At 38.4% G+C, this 24,849-nt stretch overlaps 1 protein-coding gene across 4 annotated transcripts in view; it reads left to right on the top strand.

Moving 5' to 3' along the window:
• The first annotated feature begins 1,262 nt into the window (after nt 1–1,262).
• ROBO1 (roundabout guidance receptor 1) overlaps nt 1,263–24,849 on the top strand; it is a 1,123,873-nt gene continuing 1,100,286 nt past the window's right edge. For 3 of the 4 annotated variants that reach the window (XM_078452898.2, XM_078452894.2, XM_078452897.2), the window contains exon 1: nt 1,264–1,565. The gene's annotated coding sequence lies outside the window, so the exon portion shown is untranslated. Of the gene's footprint in view, nt 1,566–24,849 lie in introns of all 4 variants that reach the window. The other variant, XM_078452893.2, reaches the window with a different exon arrangement.

Genomic DNA, 24,849 nt, shown 5'->3' with positions numbered 1-24,849 from the left:
AGGGGAAGGAGTCATGGAAATGAAGAAGGATTGTACCACACACTACATAAATTCAAATGCTACACTTAGATTTGGAATGGGACCTCAATTCTGTTGTATTTTTGCCTTTAGTGTTTTCGTTTATTTACTGGACACATGGATGGTGAATTTATGAGTTGGTTGTTGCTGACCTGACTCGGTGTATCACTTAGCATTCAGCTATAAATTATACCCATGATAATTTTCTAATTAAATTTACATTACTATTTACATCTCAAACACACACCAAAAAATCATGTTATTTCCCAAGATGCAATAGCAGCAAATATCTTAGATGGAACTTGGTGGAGACTGTGTCATTTCAGTTTATATGAGAATTTCTCTTTTCCTCCACACAATTAAAGGTATAGGGGAAACCATGCTCAAAGGCTTTAAGCTCACATGTAAAGACTGAGCTATTAATATTCTAACTTTTAAGGTAGATACCTTTAATGGGGAGGTGCTGAAATGTTTTTCCTCAATGTTGCAGTATTTCAAATCACCGGTCATCACAGGCCTGCCTCACTTTAAACCTTGTGTCTGTTTGCATTAGTATTGGGCTTGCTAAAAAAGATACTGTGAAAAGAAAATGTGGTAATTACTAGTAAGTGCTTGAAATCTTGCGACATTATCAACATCTTTTCGTTGACTTATATTTCCGTGTGAATATTCACAAATAAAATATTTCTGAATTTATTCTGTAAAATGATGCCCATGGCATTATCACTGATGCGTTTTCAGTACCATTTAAAGACTATATCCCATGTTTTATAATCAGCACATTCATATTTTAGCTTCTACCCTTTTAATAAGTCATTTTATTTGGAATAGGCATGCATCTTCAGGAATAAAATTGTTCTTTTAAATAAGTCAAGTGCAGAAGCATCTGACTCTATAAACACTTCCTGGATTTATATCCAAATAACGCATAATAGCAGAAAAGAAGCTTTTTCTGCCAAAAGTCTCTGTGAATTTTCCTCAGAAAATGTTCTTTTAAAACCCTTTGTATTTTCAAAGCCACTCTACACAGACAATTAAAAGCAAATATGAAATGATAGATCACATGACAGGAGTTTAAATGTGAGGGTCCCCCCCCCTCGGTTAAACATCGCAGCAGGCATTACAATACCAGAGGTAACGAATCAATTAAATCCATTTTCCCCTCCGCGCCTCCAAAGCTGCGTGCGTAGTGTTGCTGTGTACTTTCGAGCCGGATGCAGTAGGACCCAGGGGCCTCCGCAGCCACCAATAGAAGCGCACACTTGGACCTATTTGCATGCTATGCCGTCTGCTCTGCGCATTAATAGTAATACAGATAACGGGTTTCAAAGAATTCTCTACTGAAGAAGGATTGGATTTTTCCAGGGTGCTGATACCGAGAAGAAACCCGACTTTACTCTCCCCCTAATTTCCCCACTCTCACATTAAAAAGTCCCAGGCAGCTTTTGCTCGCTTTAAACTCGGGAAGGTCTCCGTGCACGGCAAAGTTGGAGGGCTGCGCCTGCACCGCGGAGCAGCTAGATTTCTGAACAGAGTCTTATCGAAGGGTGAGTCTCCCGAACGATTGCAAAGGAAGTGACAGCCGGCTTTAGAATTGGCAAAAGGGACACACTCGGTTTTCCATCGGTGGTTGCTGGAGTGCAGAATGGGTGCGGACAGGACTGTGCAGTTTGTCCAGAAATTGTGACTGGTGCACTAGGGTATTTGGGGGGTGGAATCAAAAACCTTCAGGCTAAATCGGAAATTGCAGCCGAACGCTCGGGCGGGATTCAACAAGTTTCCCTGCAGGGGTGCGATGTTTGCTTTGCTTTGTTTTGTTGTTTCTCCTTGCAAGTTGTTCTGAGTGTCCGTTCCGGGTGGGCTATCCCTGCTTCACAAAGAAGTTTCGGGATTTGTGTCTGGTGTGTGTGGCTGGGTTAACCCTTGTTTGAGGAGGTTCTGTGCCGCATTTGGGCTTCCTGGGGACGCTCAGGGGAACTGCTTCCAAGGATGCGCGGAGCATCAGGGGCCTGCGGAGCTGGTGCTGGGCAACTTCCCCGCAGAATCTCGGTGTCTCTGAACGTACTGTGGTTATAAATGTGGACTGAGGCGCAGAAACCAGCAGCTCCAAGGCCACCTGAGCTTCCAAACTTTGAATGCATTCTCTAACAAAGATGAGAACGAGGGCTTGCAAACACGCGTTACTAGATGAATTCTGATGAACTCTTACTGATATGTAGGCAGTGAAGTCTTTCAGGACCTGCGTTTCCAACCTGCAGCTTTTGCCCGGACGTGTAGTACTGATCAGGAGAAGGGTGGCGGTTTACAGCTAAGACGGGGGGACTTTATCTTGAGGGAGAGAGGAAGAGAGAGAGGATGGATGAATGAACAAGGTGCGTCCCATTTTTCACACACAAAAACCACACGCGTGGGACGTGCCAGGAAGCGCTCCAGTTGGTGGCGTTTAGCTGGAAAACGTATTGCAGGGAGGTGCAGACGCCTCTGCATTATTGATGAAGCGCTGTGCCCTTCTGGGGGCCCTTCTCGCTCCTTCTCCCTGCCCCCTCTTCCCCTCCGCGCTCCGCCTGCCCGGGGCTCGGGGTTGGCGCGGGCGCAGCGGCTCGCTCGGCTCAGCCCCGCAGCGCTGCGGACACAAAGGGGAGAGGCGGGCAGAGCCCCGCGGGCGGGCGGAGCGGAGAGCGCGGCGTGGCAGTCCCGCTGCCGCAGCCCCTGCTGCGGCTCGGCGGAGGCTGCAGCGCTGCGGAGGCTGCTGGCGTCCCGCGGCCACGCGCCCCGAGATCCCCAGGGCCCCGCGCAGGAAGCGCACCCAGGGCCGCAGAGGTCCCAGGTTATGCCTTGAGGGGCCGCTGAGCGGCCGGCAGACAGTGGGGTGGGGAGACTGAACGCTGAGGCATCCGATTCTGGCCTTGGTTCAGAGCTGCTCCCGCCACCTGAAAACGCCTGGGGCGCACCCCAAACGTCCTAGAGCACCCGCACTCCAAAGGGGAAGGAGACGCGGAGGAAGGAAGGGAAGCGCTGATGAGGCTGCAAGAGAATGGCAGCAAGTGATTTGGGGCAGTTCTGGTCATCAGCCAGGCTTTTCTTGGCGCTTTAAAGTGGGCTGCTTTAGATGCGGCTTTTGAAATACGCTTCCATGGCCTCTTCGGTGGCTCCGAAGGGGCAGGCTTCCAGACGCAGGAGCTCACTGGAGACTCCTTCTATAGATGAAGGAAGGAGACTGCAGGGCAGGGGCCTTCATTTCGCAGTGTCATTTAACCCTGACCTCAGCACCTCCCACCCTTTCACGCCCTCACCGGGGAGTGCCCTGACCTTGCTAACTCCTCTGGGTCATCTGCCTGTTTCTTTTTAAGTGATTTTATCAGGCTGTGTGTTACAAAGGCCTGTGAAGAAATGGTTTGTGTATTTCAAGTAGAGGTGGGGGATTGTGTAATTTGGAGGTGGATCAAATCCCCCGAGCATTTGGAGGAAGGGGCAGAGATAAAGGATTCTACGGAATGGCCCACAGGGGGTGTTCGCTGCTTGAAGGGGAACTTTCAGAGGAAATACACTTCTTTGAGCACATGTTGGGGTGGGGGAGGGCAATATCATTGCATTCTTTCCCCCACTTTCCATCTGTCCTCTGCATTATGGTTGTTTGGGAACTAGGGGTGTGATACTGAATAGAAAATACTTTGAGAATCTATCTGTTTATTAGGAGGCCAACTAGAAGTGTGGAAGCTAGGCTTTCAAGCCCAAGCCTGTATGCTCCTCAGACGTATTATTTTGAGAGACTCAGTTTCCCACTCCAAGACCTACATCCCTTCTCTATTTTTTGAAAGCTTTTTTAAAGGCATGCAGCATGTTGGTTTCATTAAAGGGATTTATTAAAGGGTAAGTGGGTGTTCTGTCAACTCCTCCCTTTTCTTCCAAAGAAGGGGGGGTGGGGGGAATACCTATCAAAAACAACAGCAGCAACTAAGAACAAATACGGAGTTGTTCCGAGGACTTTTCTGTGTTTTAGTAATCTATCCTCCTCCCGTGGAAGGGGAGGGTAAAACTGGGGAGTGTATAAGGAGTGAGGATATTCACCTCATATCCTTAGCATGGATTTTGGACTTCCTTTAATCCTTCTCCACATATCTTCCTGCACGCGTCTTCCAATTTAGCCCTGTGTGATCTGCAGAATTGAAACACAGTGACACAGCTCCAGATCCCCCATGAAGGCTTGCTTCAGAAAATAGCTGTTAATCACATGTTTGCTGTGTTTTACGGCGTACTTCCTTTTCCTTCCCTTTTTTCCTTCCCCAGTCCTTGAATAGTGTTACCATCTTCTAGGTTATATCTTGCAAATGGTTAGTGATTTCTAGTGGTATAGCAGTGTGCTGGGTATGGGAGGAGGGCAGAAACTGAACAGCTGCCCCTGGAGTCCCGTAGGTTTAAAGCTGGCTTTCTCTTACTCTGTTCTGCACAGAATAAAGGAAAATATCCTGATAGCTCCCCAAAGAGAATTATATTGGTCTGTATAATTGTTTTTATTTTAAGACATAATGGAATCAATTCAGTTACAAAATAACATTGGTCAGACACGAAAGGGAACTATAGAGTTGCTTGCAATATTTGGAAACTAATGTTGTAAGCTGTGAGATCTCACCTTTTGGTGAGATCCATCTACACTTGATATATTAGGAGCTATTTTTTATTTAAACAAGGTTTACTATGTTACTTTCATTATGAAGGTAAATAAGACAGTGCAAGGATGTGAATTTTAAAAGAAAAAAAAAAAAAAAAACAAAAACCGGGGCAGCCAAGCAAGCCTTTGGCAGCTTGATGAATGAGCAGGTGCAATGCACCATTTGAAATGTAACTTGAGGTGAGGTTCCATTCAATCCATGAAAGAATGAGTTCCTCCTTATCACCCAGAAAGCTCAACTGATGTATTTCTCTCTCTCTCATCTTTCTCTCATCTCTCTTTCTCTTTCAGATCTCTGAGTTCAGAAACATAATCACAATAACATATAATAGGCTAGAATTATTACCTGGTCACATAATAATTTATCCATGTAAACTTGCTGTTGGAGTGAGTAATATTATTGTTAATACATTCATATTTATATCTAAAATATATTAGTGCTATATGGACCAGCTGTTTCTCCTAATGCTATAGGAACTAGAGGTGCTACAAGAATTTCTGCCTTATCCAAGACCATATAAGAGGAAACTGTAGACACAATATTAGGCATCTTACTTGCAATAGATATTTCATTCTATTTTCACATCATCCTTTTGAGGTAAGACTTTATTAGAGATTTGTTTATTTATTTATTTTTAAAAGTAGACTTCACACCAGTGCAGAGCCCAACATGAGGCTTGAACTCATGACACTGAGATCGAGACCTGAGCTGAGATCAAGAGTCGGATGCTTAACTGACCCAGCCACCCAGGCACCCCTAGAGATCTTTAATATATGAAAAAGCTGAAGCTCAGAGAAGTTAAGCAAAATATGCACAGCCCTTCAGCAAAAAGGGGAAGAACCACAACTGAAAACAAGTTCTTGCTCATGACAGAGTACATACTTTTCCAGTATACTGTGGAAATGTATTTTGCCCTCATATTTAAATAAGAAGTTTTATTTTTATTTTTTTTAATTTTAGCGCTTATTTATTTTTGAGAGAGAAGAAGGGGGGGGCAGGGGCAGAGAGAGGGAGACCAAGGATCTGAAGCTCTCACAGTGCAGAGCCTGGTGAAGGGCTCAAACTCACAAACTGAAATTGTGACCTGAGCCGAAATCAAGAGTTGGCTGCTTAACTGACTGAGCCACCCAGGTGCTCTAGAAGTTTCAGTATTTTAAAATTTTGTTTCAGCGCTCACAATTGTTTAATCTCTTAAATGTCCTTTTCATGTCCAAACCATTCTGTGCACCTCCCCCAGACCAATCTTCAATGAACAGTGAGTTTCCAGGGGTGTCTTGGCCAGTGAAAAACTTCTTTAGTAAGAAGGCCCGCCTCTCACCACCACCCAACTGTATCATCATCTTTGGAAGCTACAGAAGCAGCATGAAAATTAGGATCTTCATCATCTGAAATTTGCACAAATATGGTCAAAGAGTCTTGAAGAGTACATTAGGTCACTCTGAGAGACAAATTGTACACTCCCACCTTCACATTTCTGTGCACATGGCTTCTCTGATCTGTAAGTTTCTCACCTTTACTTAGCCAAATCCTGCTCATTTGTTTAGAGTGGTTCATGTTCCTCCTCCAGCATGAGTTCAAACTATTACAACCCTTATAGTTTTTATACACCTCTGAAATTTTCAATAATTTACAGTTTCTACCATTTAGTTTGGTCTTTATTTGGAGTTAGGAGGAGTGAGCTAACATTTCTGGAGCATTCATTCTATATCGTATCTTTTTACATAAATGATCTGCTTGATACAGTTTTCTTTTTTCTTTTTTTTTTCTTTTTTTAATGTTTATTTATTTTTGAGACAGAGAGAGACAGAGCATGAACGGGGGAGGAGCAGAGAAAGAGGGAGACACAGAATCGGAAGCAGACTCCAGGCTCTGAGCCATCAGCCCAGAGCCCTACGCGGGGCTCGAACTCACGGACCGCGAGATCGTGACCTGAGCTGAAGTCGGACGCTTAACCGACTGAGCCACCCAGGCGCCTCTTGATACAGTTTTCGATTCGTTCATTATAGTTCTGCATTTAGCCCTTATTGACGGCTTATGCTCTTCAGTCACCCCACATGGTACGATGTATTTCTACAGTTTCAATAGTGAAATCCAAATTTTATATCTCTCGTCCCTGCATTGCTCCTGATCGCCACACTTGTATTTGCAAAAATCTACCCAGTATGTCCACCTAGAGATGTATCGCAAAAATTTGAAAGGAAAATACAGTGAAAGAAATTATTCAGAGCTACATGTATCATTCCTCCTGCCATGATTGCTCTCCTGAGTCATAAGTAGTCCATCATGCATCCAGACGGAATCACCTAGGACATGTCCCTCTACCTCATCCACTACATTAAAGCTATGAATGAATATATACATATATATATATAAATATATATATTCATATATGTTCATATGAATATTCATGCATATTCATATGAATATGTATATATGTATGTGTGTGTGTATATATATATGTATGTATGTGTGTGTGTGTATATATATACATATATATATACATATATACATATAGATATATAATGATGCTTTCATTTTTCTTGACCTAGCCATTTTCTCCACAGACAGGCTTACCCCCAGTTCCCACCTTTTACCTCTTGGGATCAGCCTCCTATACATACAATCTCCATTTTTGCCCTACTTAAATCCACATGCGTCATATCTGCAAAAGTCATCTTTCTAGAGCACAAATGATGAAGCCCAGGCTCTTTATCATGTCATTCAAGGTGCTTTAACATTTGGATTCAGAATTCCTGTCTTTAGTCTTAAGCTTTATCAGTTACTATGAAAATCTACTCACATTTTCTCAGATACTGAGGATATTTCATTTCTCTCTGCTTTTGTTTGTTAGAAATTCTTCTCATAATGGTTCTCAATTTCTTGATCCTTGAATGGTCTTTGTCAACACAAAACAAGTGTGACCCGTCTGTGAAGACCTCCATGTTAAGCAAGTAGATTTAAATATGTCTGTTTCTAATTATTTTTAATAACATCCCTCAAATTCTATTGCATTTATTTATTCATTTTAATCAAGAGACTGAATTCCTTGAAGCATTATTTTCCAAACTTTGGCCATTGAACCAAGGAAACTTCTTAATCAAGAAAAATAACAAAAATACCACTCCCTGGACCTACCATCACATTTAATACGTTAAAATATGTGGGGATGGCACTCTGGAATCCACATTTTAAGAAGCATTTCAGGTGTCACTAGGCACAAGGCCTTTATCACAACAATTACTCCCCATCTCAGCTTGGTCAATTTGGTGCTTAATTTCGAACTTTGAGGTAAGAGCCATCAGCATAGCTTTTTAGATCTCACTGAGAAGTATGGGCTTGTCTTCTTGGATTACTGTGCTTCAAAGAAACATTTGATCACAGAGTATAGGATGTTAGATCATGTGATGCATTTTCAGTGGAGCAAGAGGCTCCTGCATCAGAAAGGCATACTTGTCAAGAGCAGAGTTTGAATAATCACCTAAAAAAGATGACCTGTAGACTTAACATGCTACTGTGCAGAGGATTTGGAACTTTCCTGACTCTGACTTTGTAATATTATGATTTGTTCACTTGGCAAAAATGGAGAAAATAGTGAAACAAATGTCTGTAAATTACCACCCAGATTAACAAAGTTTAAGCCATCTGTGCACAGATCGCATCTCCTTCCAAGAAGTAACTTGTATTTTAAATTTGTTATTTTAACTCCTGATGTTACCATATATATGTACACCCCTCAATCATATACAGCAGTGTATTAAGTGAGTATATGATTTACATAAATTGTTAACATAGTATGTGCATTCTCAGGAATATCTATTTCTGTGATTTATTCAAGTCAGTGCAGGAAAACTTCATTCATTTTCCTTGCTGTATAGTATTCCATTGTATAAATCTACCACAATTAGGCATTTTGAATTTCTCTTAATAACAGTGTAGCAATGATTTTTTTTTTTTATGTGTGTGTGGATGCATCACTGGGAACATATCCAGTACTTTTTAAGCTATGTGCCTAGGAGTAAAATTGTGTGATTATGTGGACTTCCCTTATTTCCTTTTTTCAGATACCGCCCAAATCCCACACAGCACTTGCAGCATTTAGTTTCCAAGCACATTCACAACAGCTACTGTTCTATCTATCCTTGTCGACATTTAATACTGTCAGTTTTTTAATTTTACCAATTGAATGTTTTTAATTTTTCCTTTCTGATTGTATGTGCCATGAGTATCTTTTCATTGAGAATTCAGGTTTCCTGTACTGTGAATTGCTTAAAAATATATTTCACCTATTTTTTTTAATGAGACATTTACCTTTTTTCTTATAGATCTATAGAAATTCTTTATATACCCTATATCCTAACTCATTTTGGTATATACATTGAAAGATTTTCCCTAGGCTGCATCTTCTTATCTTTCCTATTTTGTTTTAGTGTTTCTTATTTTTTTAAGTATATTTTGATTCCTTAAAAGTTGTAAAACTTTTTTATACGAGGTTTCCTCTTTTTCATGTCTTGTTTTAGAAACCATTCCTCATGGTGAATTCATAAAATATTCTCATGTATATTTTAAGTTTTTATATTTTGCTTTTCATATTCAGTTCTTTGATCTACCTAGAACTGATTTTAGTGTTCATGTGCTGAGAAATATGGTTGTCACATATAAATATTCCATACATGTTTGGATTGCTTTTTTGCCTCTAAGGCTACTTGGCATCTGCCCTCATTTGAAACACATTTTTCTGGTCATTGTCTGCCAGGTTGGGATGTGGACCATTATCTCACTGAACCATCACAATGTTAATGAACCAGAGTGAAAAGCATTAATTAAGATTTCAAACCCAATAGGTTTATATTCAGTTAGAATTAAAGCGCAGTGCTTTTTATGACAAACTGTATAATCTCTTTAAATGGTTTGTGAATTGTTCATGCGTAATGAGTCCTTTAGCCATGCCTAGCAGAATTTACTTCAGTTGAAATTCTTTACAGAGAATATTAATGAATATCCCAGAGACACACTTTCCTTATTTATAAGACTCTAGAAAAGTAGATCAAAGGAAGAATCATCACTCACTCTAAGAATGAAGCATGATTGACCACTTGACAGGTGAATTATAACCCAGAGGAGGAACAACATTTTAGCACAACAACCAGTAGCTTCTGATCAACGCATATCCCTCAAATAAGCACTCCAAAACGTTAATACAATTGCAAAAAGGTTAGAAAGAAAATTAATGCAGTGCACTCTTCATATTATATTACATTTTATCCCGGAAAGCCACTTCACCTGTTTATATATAGTCATGGACAATTTCTGTAAAAATTTGCTTTTTATTATATAGTGAACAACAAACAAGCATGGTTGGCATAAGCCAAGTCTTGGATTATTTAAATATTGGGTATTAATTTAGAAGAGTTTAAGAATGGTCTGGTTTGGCAAATGAAAGTATCTTTTATTTTTCTCCCAATATTTTATTTAAATTCAAGTTAGTTAACATATAGTGTAGCATTAGTTTTAGGAGTAGGTTTTAGTGGATTCATCACTTACGTATAACAAACACACAGTGCTCATCCCAACAAGTGGCCTCCTTAATGCCCATCACCCATTTAGCCTGACCCCCACCCACCTCCCCTCTAGCAACCCTCTCAGTTTGTTCTCTAGAGTTAAGAATCTTTTATGATTTGCCTCCCTCTCTGTTTTTGCCGTATTTTATTTTTCCTCCCCTTCCCCTATGTTCATCTGTTTTGTTTCTTAAATTCTACATATGAGTGAAATGATATGGTATTTGTCTTTTTCTGACTTATTTCGCTTAGCATAATACACTCTAGTTCCATCCGTGTTGTTGCTACAGTTCATTCTTTTCTTTTAATTTTTTAAATGTTTGTTTATTTTTGAGAGAGAGAGACAGAGTACAAGCAGGGGAGGGGCAGGAGAGAGGGAGACACAGAATCCAATGCAGGCTCCAGGCTCCGAGCTGTCAGGACAGAACCCGACGCGGAACTCGAACTCACGAACTGAGAGATCATGACCCAAGCCAAAGCCAGACACCCAACGGACTGAGCCACCCAGGCACCCCTGGAGTTCATTCTTTTTGATGGCTGAGTAATATCCCATTATATATATATATGTGTGTGTGTGTGTGTGTGTGTGTGTGTGTGTGTATGTATATATATATACACCACATCTTCTTTATCCATTCATCAGTCATCAGTCAATGGACATTTAGGCTCTTTCCATAATTTGGCTGTTTTTGGTAATACTGCTAGAAACATTGGGGTGCATGTGCCCCTTCTCATCAGTATTTTTGTATCCTTTGGATAAATACCTAGTAGTGGGGTTGTAGGGTAGTTCTGTTTTTAACTTTTTAAGGAAGCTCCATTCAAATGAAAGAATCTTCTATTTATAATCTTTTCTGAAAAAAAAAAAAAAAAGTAAAAATTTTGAAGAAAAACCTCTGTACCGAATACAAATGACACCCAGGCCTTTAATTCCAATTCCTTACAATTAATGCTTTTTGTCATAACTTGGATCAAGGAAAGGAACGATCTTAAAAAAGGACAAACTCCCTGTGTACCTTTTCTTACCCACTCCTTTTACTGTCACTTTATTTGCTTTCCAGCTGGAATTTTTCAGCACACTGACCTTCACACTCAGATTTTGGCCTGCTGCTCTAACTTCTTTCCATTTTCTCTCACTTCTGTCTTAGACATAGTGTCTCTTTCATGATACCACACACCTCACCATCCCTCAACAACCACTTTGTTTCCAACTAATTACCTTTTTTGTTCTGTCTTAAAATATCGTCCTCCTTCTGTCTCTAGTGAAGTCATATTCATCCTTCAAGATCTAAATTGTTACCTCATTTTTGAGGCATTTCCTAATTTTCCCTCTAGAAGCACATCTCTCTTCCATTTGTGTTTTAGTAGAACTTAGCACTCAGTCAGTTTTAATGACCAGCCTAACTGGTGATGATGATGAATAATTTCTCAGTGTATCGGTCTATACCTCCGATCACAGTATCATTGAATATGTTCCCTATGCTGTGTCTTTTAATCTTGTGACATATTCAGTTTAAATGGTCACATTTTATATAGGCAATAGCCACATTCGGCTGATGGCTAACACATTGGATCGAGCAGATATAGAATAGTCCATTGTCTCAGAAACTTATGTTAGACAGTGTTGGGAGGAATAAACTCATGGTAACATTTGGAACAAATGAATGAATGAATGATTGAGTGAATGAATGAAGGAGACACAAATAGTCTTTGATTTTCAATGGACAGCTGTCACTGAATTGCATTATAGATCACGATCACATTGGTAAAGATAATTTTGCAACCTTATGGATTTTAGCATTTTGTGGAAAGAAACAGATGATCTCAGCCTGCCCAAGAAGGTAATGACACTATGAAACACCAAAGAAACCAAAGGGAGAGTTAAAGTTATTCTTTGATGATTTCCTTACATACTTACTCAAAACTTATTTGCCTGAGATAGCAGTACAAGAAACACCATCTTTTAAGACACAGGCATAGAGGGGTGCCTGGGTGGCTCAATCAGTTAAGTGTCTGACTTCAGCTCAGGTCATGATCTTGCAGTTTGCGAGTTCAAGCCCCACGTTGGGCTCTGTGCTGATAGATCAGAGCCTGGATCCTGCTTCGGATTCTGTGTCTCCCTCTCTCTCTGCCCCTCCCCTGCTCATGCTCTGTCTCTCTCTGTCTCAAAAATAAATAAAACATTAAAAAAAATTTTTAAAAAGTGGGAGAGAACCAAAGCATAAGAGACTCTTAAAAACTGAGAACAAACTGAGGGTCAATGGGGGGTGGGAGGGAGGGGAGGGTGGGTGATGGGTATTGAGGAGGGCACCTTTTGGGATGAGCACTGGGTGTTGTATGGAAACCAATTTGACAATACATTAAAAAAAATGAAATAAATAAATTTCAAAAAAAAATTAAAAAAAAAAAAAGGACACAGGCATAGAAGAAAAAGGATTGAGCCAATTTTAACAAGTCCATCTCTTGAGATTTATGTTCCTTCGCATGTGGAGGTAAATCCACTCTCTCTTTCTCAAATATCCAATAGAGTTTTATGTTAATGCCCACTAATATGGCTGTTATAAAAAACAATTAGAGAATACCAAGTGTTGGCGAGGATGTGGAAAAATTGGAACCACTGTGCACTGATGGTGGAAATATACAGGGGTGCAGCGCTGAGGAAAATGGTGTGGTGGTTCCTCAAAAATTTAGAAACAAAAAAGTTAGAAAAGTTAAACCAAATTGTCATATGATCCAACAATTCTGCTTCTAGGTGTACGCTCTAAAAAACCGAAAGCGGAGCCTGGAATAGATAGTTTTTTCTTCCACGTTCATAGAAGCATTATTCACAATTGCTAAAGTTAGAAACAACGCAAGTGTCCATCAATGGATAAAATGATAAGCAAAATATTGTTATACCTACAATTATTATTCAGCCTTAGAAAGGAAATTCTGATACATGTACAACATGGATCAAACTTGAAAACATCTTAAGTGACATAAGTGTCATAAGTCAAACAAAAGAGGATTAATACTGTATGATTCTTCTTATATGAGGTGCCTAGAATAGTCAAATTCAGATGGACAATAAGTAGAATGGAGGTTAACAGGGCTGAGGGGAGCGGGTAATGGGGGTTATTATTTAGTGAGTGTACACTTTTAGTTGAGGATGTTTTAAGAGATCTGGAAATGGTTACTAGTGATGGTTACACAACAATGTGAATATACTTAATGTAACTAGATTGTGCACTTTTAAAAAAAAAAATTTTTTTTTAACGTTTATTTATTTTTGAGACAGAGAGAGACAGAGCGTGAACAGGGGAGGGGCAGAGAGAGAGGGAGACACAGAATCGGAAACAGGCTCCAGGCTCTGAGCGGTCAGCCCAGAGCCCGACGCAGGGCTCGAACTCACGGACCGCGAGATTGTGACCTGAGCAGAAGTCGGCCGCTCAACCGACTGAGCCACCCAGGCGCCCCTAGATTGTGCACTTATAAAAGATTAAAATAATAAATGTTATGTCATACATAGTTTACCACATAAAAATTATTTTGACAAATATTTATTAAGCCTGTTTTTGGCTGTATACCCTCACCCCTTAGAAAAAAAGATTTATCAGGGGCATGTGGGTGGCTCAGTCGGTTACGCATCTGACTTCGGCCCAGGTCATGATCCCACAGTTTGTGGGTTCGAGACCAGCGTTGGGCTCTGTGATGGCAGTTCAGAGCTTGAAGCCTGCTTCTGATTCTGTGTCTCCCTCTCTCTCTGCCCCCTACCCTCACCCCTGCCCTGCTTGTGCTCTGTCTCTCTCTCTGTCTCTCAAAAATAAACATTAAAAAATTAAAAGAAAAAGATTTATCATTCCAATGTGGCTTCTCAATGTCCTTTAAATGTTAATTTTCAACACAACACAGTAGAATAGTCTCTCTGCCTGTTAATATTAAGAGAAAGGCAATGAGCCAAAAGAGGTTTCATGGAAAACAAACATAAATATAATGCATCTGCTCTATGGGATGTACTATATTCAACAAACACATTCAATGAAGAAAAAAACAACACCTTAGCAATGAGTATTGTGCTTCTGATTAAGACAGCTGGTGAGGTGGCTGGAGGTTTTGGAAGGAAATGACTGTATAACTGGATGAAGTGAGGTAGTTGAAAGCCCCCAGGAGGACTTGGTGTTGGGGTGATACAAAGTGGCAAGAAGGCAATAAGGTGGCCTCAGCCACCTGCACATGCAAACTGCTAGATGAAAGAGTTACGTGATCAAATGGGATTACTCTGTGACACAAATGTATGCGGGTATTGTGAATTGCAGATTATGGAGCATCTGCTCCTTTGCTGACTCCTTGGGGGGCAGGATCTGTACAAGGAAGGGTCTTTGTATGGACGGTGAGAACACTGATTGCTCTCGGTGCTGCCGATAAAGAAGCAACAGTCTCATCTGCCCCCTTTCATGTGTTCTTTCCTTAGTGTAATGACTCACCTTCTGATATAATATTGCTTTAACCCACCCTTCTATTGCCATTAAATTCTCTAGGTAAGTACAGTTTGGAGTTTTAGGATGAACTCTTTTTCATGGATGATGATCTGGCATGCTTAAAAAGTGCCCTGAAATTTACCACCCTTTGTAAAGCACACAAAAATAAGGATTTTCATGTATCATGCAAAGGGCATGAGCTGTGGATTATTTTTCCAGGAAGGTAGAACACTGGGCCAACTCTGTCATGCTCTTTTCCAGGATGCTGTTGATTACAGGTGTTTTTCCATCAAATTAAGTTAAGCTTAGTAAGCTTGAGAGCATGGAAAGAAGATCCTGATTTCATTAGCGTATTAGAATAGTATTCCCACACTACAGGTTAATCAATCAGTTTCATTCAGAGCATTGTGAGATAACTTGAAAACATAAAAACTATACTATATTAAAGTGGTATTAGAAAATGAGAGCTTGGACAGAGGTAGGGAAAATATCAAGAACGAATCAGTTTGGACTTTTTTTGAGAACTGTAGCTGTAGCTAACATACTAGTGAATATATTCTTTATTTTGCCTTAGTTGCTAGTGCCAAAGCAGCAAAAAATTGGAGTCATAGTTCTTTAATTTTCCTCTTCCATACTGCTCCAACCTTTCTCATTTACTGCCTTCTTTACTTATTTTTTAAGCTATTTATTAATTTATTTATTTTAGAAAAAGAGAGAGAGAGAGAGAACAGGGGAGGGATGGAGAGAGAGGGAGGGAGGGAATCCCAAACAGGCTCTGCGCTAACAGCACAGGGCAGGGCTTGATTTCATAAACCTCAAGGTCATGATCTGAGATGAAATCAGAGTTAGACATTTACCCAACTGAGACACCCAGGCTCCCCCTTCTTTACTTATTTTTTGTAATTGTTTCCACTTTAGGAAAAAAAAAATCTTTCAAAGGTTTCACAATTGTTCAAGTTATCCTCTGCTTTCCTCTGAAAAATTAAATTTCTTGGAATAGGATCTTTCTCTAGCCTTCCCTTGGCTGTCTCTAATTCTTCACCCCTCATCCAGTTGTGGATTTGTGCAGCCCTGATCTGATCACGTTTAGATCCTATAGATTTAGGGTTTGCCAAATCAATGGCCAAACTTCTGACTTCATTCTACTTCATTTTTTTTTTTACGAAATATGAAATTTACTGAATAAATTTCAAGACACCATTCTCTTCTAGACCTCCTTCATCCATTTCCCTTTTCTACTTCTGGCTGTGCTGCTTCCTTTTCTTCCACCAGTCTCTTAAATGTTGTCTATTTCCAGGTTCTGCCCATAGAACTTGCCTTTTTGTGTTCTGCACAATCTACCTCCGTGATTTCCTTCACTCCCCAACTTCAAACTTATGTAGTGGAGAATAAGATGATGCTGTATGAATTATAATAATGACAATACTGATAAATGATGATACTTATAGAGCATCCTAAGAAGCACCTTTATACTTTTCTTGCATGCAATCCTGCAAATCAGTGAGGAGGCCATATCACCAGGGTCTTGCAGGTAAGGAATTCATGGCTTTCATGTGCATGGTTTCCTGGCTAACTGGCAATTTTGTTCCTCCATGGCAGACGTTCTTAGCTTGGCTCCACATTAGAATCACCTGCGGAGTTTTGATTTAATTTTTGCTTTTGTTTCTCTTTAGGTTTTTTTCAAATCCCATTGCCCTGCATCCCAAATTACTTACGTCAGAATCTTGGGGTTTGTGAAACAGGCATTGATTTTTTAAAAGGTGATTTAGGGGGTGCCTGGGTGGCTCAGTCTGTTGAGGGTCAGACTCTTGGTTTCAGTGCAGGTCATGATCTCACGGGTTCATGGGATCAAGCCCCGTATTGGCTCTGCATGCTGGTAGTGTGGAGCCTGCTTGGGACTTTTTCTCTGCCTTCCTCCCTCTCTCTCTCATAAATAAACTTTAAAAAAAAAATTAAAAAAGTGATTTTGATGATTCTAAATGGCAGCAATAGTGAGAACCACTGCTTTATGGTAAATATTTTGATGATATTCAAATGTATCGCTCTGGCACAAATCTGAATTCCGAGATCTACACTTATATTGCCCAGGGTTTACCGCATCTCCTCATTTGTCTGTCTTCATTCTCACTCTACCGCAGGACTTCTCATATTCCAAATGAACTCCCCATCATCTGATCACCACCCAAATAATTGTTCTTTAGATCTTCAGTATTATTCACCTCTTCCCACCTCATACTGCCCTAGGTCTTTTTTTTTTTTTTTTTTCAAGTTTATGTATTTTGAGAGTGAATGGGGGGAGGGGCAGAGAGTAGGGGAGAGGGAGAGAGAATCCCAAGCAGGCTCTATGCTGTCAGCGCAGAGCCTGACTTGTGGATGGAACTCATGAACCGTGAGATCATGACCTGAGCTGAAATCAAGAGTTGGACGCTTAACTGACTGAGCCACCCAGGTGCCCCTAGGTCTTTTGAGTGAAATCGGTGGAGCTGCCTCTCGCATTGGGATTTCTCTCCTTATATTTGGGAATGGCTAATTTTTTAAAATTGTGTTAGAAATATCTTTACAATTTTCCCTCTTGTTTTCATTACCTCTGTAAGTAAAGTTACTGAGGCTCTCCTCATCCATGTGGAATTTTGTATTGGACTCCTTATTTGTTTTCCATAACTTTTAGTCTCTCCTTGATTAATTTTTCCTTATTTAATGCTCTCAGTGTTACTTTTCTAATATGCCAATCAGTTGTGCCATTCTTTGATTAAAAACTTCTGTACATTGCCTATATAATACAGTGTAAGCAACTTAATGAAATTTATAACCCCTTTCACCATCTGGACACACCTCTCTCCCTCCTCTTCCCTTTGACCAGAATACCCTCACTTCTAAAGCCATTTCTATGCTCTCATGGCATCTTTACTTTGACTTTTTAAAAAGAGACATGTCACAATTACCAAACACCTGTTTTCCTCATTAGATTGCCAGGAGGAAAAGATGGGTATCTGTGTTTCAGCGTTTCCCCAGTTGGTAAGAGTGCTTTGTGCAGAGGAATTATTCAAAAGACATGTGTTGAATGTATATATGAAGGGCTGTAGGTTGTATGACACATCTCTGTCATTTCACACAGTTTTCTCTCTGAATGGAATCACAAAATGCTCTCTGTCTCTTTTTAACCTGGTAAACTCATCTTAATGTGACATATATATATATATATATATATATATATATATATATATATATGAAAATTTCTGGACTTCACCAGACAGAAATAATAGCTTTCTCCTTTTTGGCATTACAACGTATTATTCCTACGACTCTAAAAGGAATTATCTCAAATAGCACTTCATCATCTTGTTTCCCATTTAAACTAAGAACACTGAAGAACTCTGTGTGTGTGTGTGTGTGTGTGTGTGTGTGTGTGTGTGTGTGTGTGTGTGTTAAGTAGGCTTCATGCTTAGCATGGAGCCCAGTGCAGGGCTCGAACTCTTGACACTGAGATGATCAAGACTTGAGTTGAGATCAAGAGGTGGATGTTTAACTGAGCGAGTCACCCAGGCGTACTTGTCAGCTCTGCACATATGATAGTGCTTTGCACACAGTTGAAACTTAAATTCATACCTTTGATGAATGGATGGCTGTTTTTATGTATTATTGAGTGTATTCAAGGACTCCAGCTAGTGGTATTCCAGCTGCTATGTTTTAATGGTTAGATTATGCACCTTTCTTGTAGGAAAAAGAAATGGAAAAATATAATGGTATCTAAAATTCTGTGACCATTCATTAATGATCCTCTGAGTAAGAAAAATTATTTAATTTGTTATCTGAATAATCAGACTTTCACTGCTTTGAAAAGCCTGTGTCCATATTATTATAGACAAAAATTACAAGATAATTGAAGTGTGACCACTGCCCTTAAATACTTTTTTTAAAAAGTCTCCGGCTTCCTTAGTGAGAGGCAAATGATCTTTATTCTTCATTTATGCCTTTAATAGTGTGTAATAGTCCATTTACACACCTTAGGGTTCTGTACCTTATATATTTGGTTTAATGGCCCAAACTGAATATCTTCAGTTTTGCCATCTCACCATAGATCATACATGTAGCTTTTTGCTCTTCTGCCTGTTAATTTAGTTTTCTACATAATAGCACTTAGCTAAATTATCAAACACACATTAGGGATTTTAACTGTTGAGTTTTACTAATATCATTCCTTCACTTTGATGGAGTTGTATTGAAAAACTGAATTTTAATATTTCTATTAGTTAACACATTTATTGAGATTGCAGTGCTAATGCATATCTTTGCATTTAATAGTGAATTGTAATAATATAATAACTCAATTATCATTTATTTGAGAATGAAAGACAATGTGAATAACCAATAGTCTATAAAGGTTATATCTAATTGAAGAGAATTAGTGACCAACTCAGTTTCCCCTTGTGCATGGAGGTATAAGATACTGAATAAATTCAGGAAAAATATGAAATTATTAATATTTAATAGCAAGAGAAATTTTTACATGATTCACAGAATTCTAACATAAGTGTGGGCTTAAGCATATTTTATTGACTCTTCCTCTTATGCCTGAAGAGTAAGACGATCCCTAAACTTGTGTTCTCTGCTCACGCAGTCAGCCATTGTTTCCTAGTAGAAAGAATAATACATCCCCAAGCTACTGCTCAACAAATTTAGTCTACGTACCTACATGGGAGAACTCATTAAAAACAACAAAAAAAATCATTTTTCTGGTGAACTTTAGAACAACTAAGTATGTTGCAAAGTGAATTGTTTGTTTTAGTCATAATAATTTTTGATAGGGCACACAATTTGTTTCTCATTGCCTACATGTTATTATAGCCTACTACCTAAAAAATGAAGATGATTTGAGAAAACAGAAATATATGGAAAAAAATGTAGGGCTTTGCCATTTGGTACCATATCTATTATTTCTAAATAAAACTTTGGAATAAAACCAATTAAATTTAAACAACATGGTTTAAATATGCATGCAGATCCATGCTAATAATATAATTCCACATGTAAAGACTATAAATGTTCTATAATCAATCTCTTTAATCTGCTATGAAGATAATAGAATTGTGCTTTTTATGATATATAATTGAGATTTATTTTTCCAAATATTTGTAACAGTGTGTCACAAGTTTCCTTATTGTTCACTACTGCCTCATAAACTCTGAATCTGAATATCCAAAACAGCATTTTGTTAAGTGTATAACTCACTATCAGACAACTAGTCGTTTCTTAAATTCATTTGAATTTAATCTGCAGATCTATTTAAATTTCTACTACTATGTTATTTGAAATAATTTATATATATACATATATATGTGTGTGTGTGTGTGTGTGTGTGTATGTAAAACCCATAAAATTGTTTTCAAAATGGAAAGTATCAATATTCTTGAATCCAACAAAATCTGCAATGGAATAATTTTCATGGTTATTGAACAGCTTTTTATGACCCGAAACCCAGATAATAAAATGAAAGAAAATATGAGGACAATTTTGCTAACTGTAGTATCCATAGTTTTACATATTCATGTATTTACTTATACTGACAACTTCAGATTATTTTCTTATTGTTTATCTTTAATAGTGCTGCTTTTTCATCATTTTTCTTGGCTTCAATTTTTGTCCCTTTATTTGCCAGTAGGGCTCTCCACTCACTGGTAATTTTTTTTTCCTGAAGCCCACTACATCTTTGTCCTCCACATTTCTCAAATATTAGTCCCATCTGGCATTTACTCATTATGATCACTCTCAGTTTTTTTGGGGGGGGTATCTTTTGGGTTGTGAGGTGACTATAAATAAATAGAATGTTCTATCTCAGAGGAACTATGATTTCTGATTTTATGATGTCTCTTATTAAGCAAGATAAATTTGGCCCAAGACATTCTGTCATAATGTATGTACCACAATTTGTACTTTCTTTTCAGTTTTAGCTCCCTGAGATTTCTGCTTCCTCAATTTCTTTCTTCTGTTACATATTGTTCCTTTTGTTTAGAAGTGTAATGTGTACATATAGACAAATCATATAGTTCTTTCTACAGAAAACATGTTCCAGTTTTTCTAGGCTCATTAATGTAGAGTACATTTTATTTTATTTTATTTTATAGTTTATTTTGAGACAGGGAGAAAAAGCATGAGTGGAGGAAGGGCAGAGAGGGAGAGTGGAGGTGGTAGAGAGAGAGAATCTCAAGCATTGTTAGTACAGAGCCGGACAAGAGGCTCAAACCCATGAACCACGAGATCATGACCTAATCCTAAATCAGATACTTAACCTAAGCTGAAGTCGGACGCTTAACTGACAAGAGCATCCAGGCACCCCCGAAGAGTGTTTCTTAAATCTGTATTGCATATATACATATATACACACATACAGAATCCCTTTATTTCCAGTTTTAAAGTCTGTGTAGGAGTCCCAGTATCCTATATAAGTCCAGATAATCAAACATATTTCCAAAATAAATAAAAATAAAGGACTGAATGCTCTAGAGATTCCTGCACATTGTATCCCTAGATCACATTTTCCCTATCAAACATCCAAATCTAGATATAGGTCTGCAAGTGAGATATACTTGTGTTTTACAAAAATAAAATCCAATTTGTAGAATGAGAGTTCATATTCCCTACTTAGAACTATATGATTTAGAGGCTGGAGTGCTCCTTTATATAAAGAAAATAATATTGAATATATAGGTTAGAAATTAAATGACAATTACATCCAGCTTCCTTATTTAGGAGAATATAACTGATGGACTGAACTACTACTCTGCCTACAGAAAATAATTTTGAAGTAATACATACATTAGAAATGACATAATTTATACTGGGATTCAATATATTCATCAACCAAGTCTTATGCAAATATAAGCTTTCACTGCAATACTTACAATCATTTATTGAAATTACTACTTTAAGATATATTTATTCTTAAAGTCGGATTCCATGGTAGGTTCGATGATGGTGTGAGTTGTTTTTGGAATAAAGAATGCAAATTAAAAAATATATATATTAGGTGTAATATCCCAGAATGTTAGAGGAGGTAGAGAATCTGGAGTATATTCCTAATCCTATTACTTTGTAAGTGTGAAACCAGAGGTCCAGAAGTGAAAAGTGACATCAAAAGAGGAAAATTGAGGTAGAAATTTAGATAATATTAATAAAAATGCTTACTATAAATTGAAATGATGCTGGTTTTGAAAATATTTTCTATAAACATGTTTTAGAATAAGATGCTGGAAAAACTCCATGTTAGAATATAGACTAAAAATTTATGGCTTAAGTAGTAAAACAGTAGTGACAAGGAATTTCTGAATAGGATGCTTGTATCACAAGCATGCATGTCTTTCAGTAAGTCACCTTAAATAGCTGCCTGTTCGTTTCTTTTTAAAAATTCATGTAGATGATTCTAATCTCTGATCTCCAAAATTTTGGTGTTTTTAAGGATTAAGGAAAATATGCTAATCATATCTATGCTATACAGAAACGTACCTTTTCCTTTCTGGATGGATGTATGAAAAGAATAGGTTTGAAAACTTTTCCATAAAGTAAGTGTGTCTATGCTAAATCCTGAAAAGGATGAATCCAACTAAATATCCCACTGTTTTTAGAAGTAGGGGGAGATTATATAGATTGATTTAATTATTTATTTTCTTTTTTACACTTTGCTAGAAAGTTCCAAATCATATTTTTGTATGCTGTTGCCAGTGCATAAAAGGAAACCTGATACAGTTTACAGTATTGTACCCGTATGTGAAATAGAGCTTAATGAAGAACATATAATTATATGAGGAAAAACATGGAATCACAGTCAGGAGCGTTTTTAAGAAGAAAAAAAAAGTAGCTATGGATGAAGAAAAAAAGAATAAACTGGCTTGATGTTATATCAGTTAAGTCCTTAATGGACTGATTTATTTCTTTCTAACTGTAATGCTACTCTAATTAACTAAACTTTAGTAATGTGTTCCAGAAACTAGAAATCCCATGATATTTGATGAACCATTGCTATCTGTTTTGTGTAAACATTTTTACATGGTTACTTTATTTAATCCTTTTCTAGGCTTGTAGAATTGGTAGTATTACATTTATTTTTGAAATATAAAGAAACAAAAGCTTAAAGGCACAATCTTTAAGAAACAAAGGCAGACCTTGCCCCTCCCTCTCTCTGGGTCCAAATTCTCTATGCCGTACTGCCTTGTATTGCTTCCTTTCTGTTGAACGTGAATGAGTCTTCTTATAGATTGCTCTGATACATTTGACAGTCTGCGAAAATTGTTACAAGAACTGAGGAATCACATTAGTTTCATTGGCTTGTTTAAAAACAAAAACAAAACAAAACAAAACAAAAACCCAAAACAGCAAGAACTGGATATTTTTCCAGAGTTGATAACTGCTAATAATGTACATTAGCAACTTAAGATTCGAAATTTACCTTTTTTGGAAAACTTCTTATAAGTGTTATTCTATTCAGGTGTTCTATCTCATAGAACCAGTGCTGTGATTGAAGAATTTGTTCTCAGCTAGAATATTCCGGGGTAGAGCAGGGGCAACCAAACGACATGGCAGTAAGCCGTATCTCTGTGACTGACTGGTTGGAATTGGAATAATGGATGTAAGCTGTTCTCTGAATGCCTGCAGGAGCACTTTTTATCCTTCCAAACTGTAAGGACACTTAACTAGCACCCTCCTGGCTGAAATAGAAGGTTTGAATAGGAATAATCATTGGGTACAATTTAAATCTTGGATTATAGAAATGTGGGCATTTAAGGCATTTGTCATGGAAGATAAAAAATTTACATACACACACACACACACACACACACACACACATATATATGTTCCAGAAACTAGAAACTGGAAATACGTGTGTGTATATATATATGTGTGTGTGTGTGTATATATGTGTATATATATATGTGTATATATATTTTTTTCACCATTTGAAAAGTTAGTAGGAGATTTAAAATGTAACAATTGTATAATTTTTTTTAACGTTTATTTATTTATTTATTTTTTAACGTTTATTTATTTTTGAGACAGAGAGAGACAGAGCATGAACGGGGGAGGGGCAGAGAGAGAGGGAGACACAGAATCGGAAGCAGGCTCCAGGCTCTGAGCCATCAGCCCAGAGCCCGACGCGGGGCTCGAACTCACGGACCGCGAGATCGTGACCTGAGCCGAAGTCGGATGCTCAACCGACTGAGCCACCCAGGCGCCCCTAATGTTTATTTATTTTTGAGACAGAGAGAGACAGAGCATGAACAGGGGAGGGGCAGAGAGAGAGAGGGAGACACAGAATCTGAAACAGGCTCCAGGCTCTGAGCGGTCAGCACAAGAGCCCGACGCGGGGCTCGAACTCATGGACCGTGAGATCATGACCTGAGCCGAAGTCGGACGCTTAACCGACCAAGCCACCCAGGCGCCCCGATTGTATAAATTTTTAATAAAGCGCTCCTTGCTAGTATTTTTTTCTCCACATGTAACTTATTTTATTATGATAGTGGAGAGTTTTCCTTGACAACAGGATTTATTTCTTATCAGTCTTTGAACACACAGCACCTCACACAGATATCTGCTCTTAAGTAAATATTTTGTATATTATTTAGTTAAACAAACACCACTCAGATGCCATTAGATGGTAGCAATGAAATGAAAGTCTACCTCAGGAAGAGAAAGTTACTTTTTATAAGATGTTTGCTGAAAACATGAAACAAACAAAAAAAGACACAAGAGATTTTGAATACTGGGGACTATCTTCTCGGCTTTGTTTGTCCCTTAAAACATCATTGCCCAACTAAAGTTACTTGGTCCTCTTAAGCGTTAGTCTCCAAACCCAGTAATGTCTAAATGCTTTTTCCATCACCAGTTCTTGGAGTAGAAAGCATTTACCAAGCACCTTTGCCTTTGAAGGAAGTCCCCATAAATACAACTGCTCATGTTGCAGTAATAATTAGAGAAGGAAATAGCAAAGGAATCATAGAAATAGCTTCTAAATTCTGCAGCAAGCATAGAGAACTTGTTCACTGGCTAATTTATTTTATTTTTAAAATTTTATTATTTATTTATTTATTTATTTATTTGCTTATTTATTTATTTGCTAGGGAACAAAGTCTGAGCTATGGTAACAGGAAGCATTTGGTCTGG

The sequence above is a fragment of the Panthera onca genome, chromosome C2 (assembly GCF_046562875.1).
Source record: "Panthera onca isolate mPanOnc1 chromosome C2, mPanOnc1 haplotype 2, whole genome shotgun sequence".
Lineage (NCBI taxonomy): Eukaryota > Metazoa > Chordata > Mammalia > Carnivora > Felidae > Panthera > Panthera onca.
This window is presented reverse-complemented; position numbering and strand designations above follow the sequence as displayed.